This window comes from Phocoena phocoena, chromosome 5 (assembly GCF_963924675.1).
Source record: "Phocoena phocoena chromosome 5, mPhoPho1.1, whole genome shotgun sequence".
Classification (NCBI taxonomy): Eukaryota; Metazoa; Chordata; class Mammalia; order Artiodactyla; family Phocoenidae; genus Phocoena; species Phocoena phocoena.
The window spans coordinates 113,025,665-113,027,053 of NC_089223.1; positions in this window are offsets into that span (position 1 = coordinate 113,025,665).

Here is a 1,389-nt window from a genome sequence, read left to right on the forward strand (position 1 = left end):
TTTAGCAACTCCTTTCCTAGTCACATTTGCCTAGATTAAATGAGACTATAGACTTTTAGAAAAGTAGGTGCTTTTTCTTAGCAGGTTTGGGTTCACTATGTAATGTGAGAAAGAAGTCAAGCACGTATTATATATGCATTTGGCCACGAATGTGTGAAGCAAAGTTTCATATTTATTTATAATTTGTTGTGATGAAAGGACTGATTCAAAACACAAATATAGCCACAGAACCACTGTTAAAAAAATATCTAATTTTTTACGACATTTTGTTTCTATGAAAGAGGGATGGTATTATTTCGGAAATGTTCTTTTTTAAAATTAAATTAATTTTTAAAAAAATACTGAAGCCCAGGGAAAAAGCTATTTGCTTTATTGGTCAACCTTAGTTATTATTTATATTCTTTCTGACTGTCTATGCTCCCTCTGGTGGATACTATTACATTAGAAAATTCTTCATTTATTTCCCCAGGCCCTATATAGCCAACACAATAATAACAAACTTGACAAATATAAAACTCTGCTCCTGAGTGACACATTTTGTCATGTCCCTGTATCAGTGTAGAATTTCCCCCATCATAATTGTTGAAAGCTAAATGAATAGTAGCACAATTAACTATGTGTTAACTGTCCATAATTAATGCAACAATAAAAAGTTTTTTCATTCTCATGAGACAATTGACATGTCATGATTATGCCAGATTCTTTCTTCACAAAATACTTAGAATATATTTGTTCTATTTTAAAGAATTGAATAATACAATTAATCTGATTTTATCATCTCAAGATTTTTGAGTATGCAAGGAGTACTTTGAGAATTATACAACATTTCTCTACTGGTCCTAACCAAAAGGAATGCCCTGGCTTTTGTTTTATTTTTTTTGAATTTTATTTTATTTTTTATATAGCAGGTTCTTATTAGTTATCTATTTTATACATATTAGTGTAAATATATCAATCCCAATCTCCCAATTCATCCCCCACCACCGCCACCCGACTTCCTCCCTTGGTGTCCATACATTTGTCCTCTACATCTGTGTCTCTATTTCTGTGCCCTCGCTTTTCCGTTTGACATACTTTTTAATTTTAAATAAAGCAGATTAGAAAACTATTGGATCTGAATATATTTACTCAGAGTTCAACAATTTCTTGAGTAAATATCCCTGCTTTTAGAAAACAATGCTTTCTTCCTGGCCCATTCATTAGAATGAGTGATAGCAATGTGCACAAATCCAAGAATTACTACTCACAATAACATTCTTTAGTTATAAAATTAGTCTAGAGCAATAGTTGAATTTTTAGAGCCTGGTTCCTTTAAGCCATCTCTTCCCAGACGAAACACACACAGACCTGACTTGAAAACCAGTGGCCTAGACTAGAGAATCCACTTTT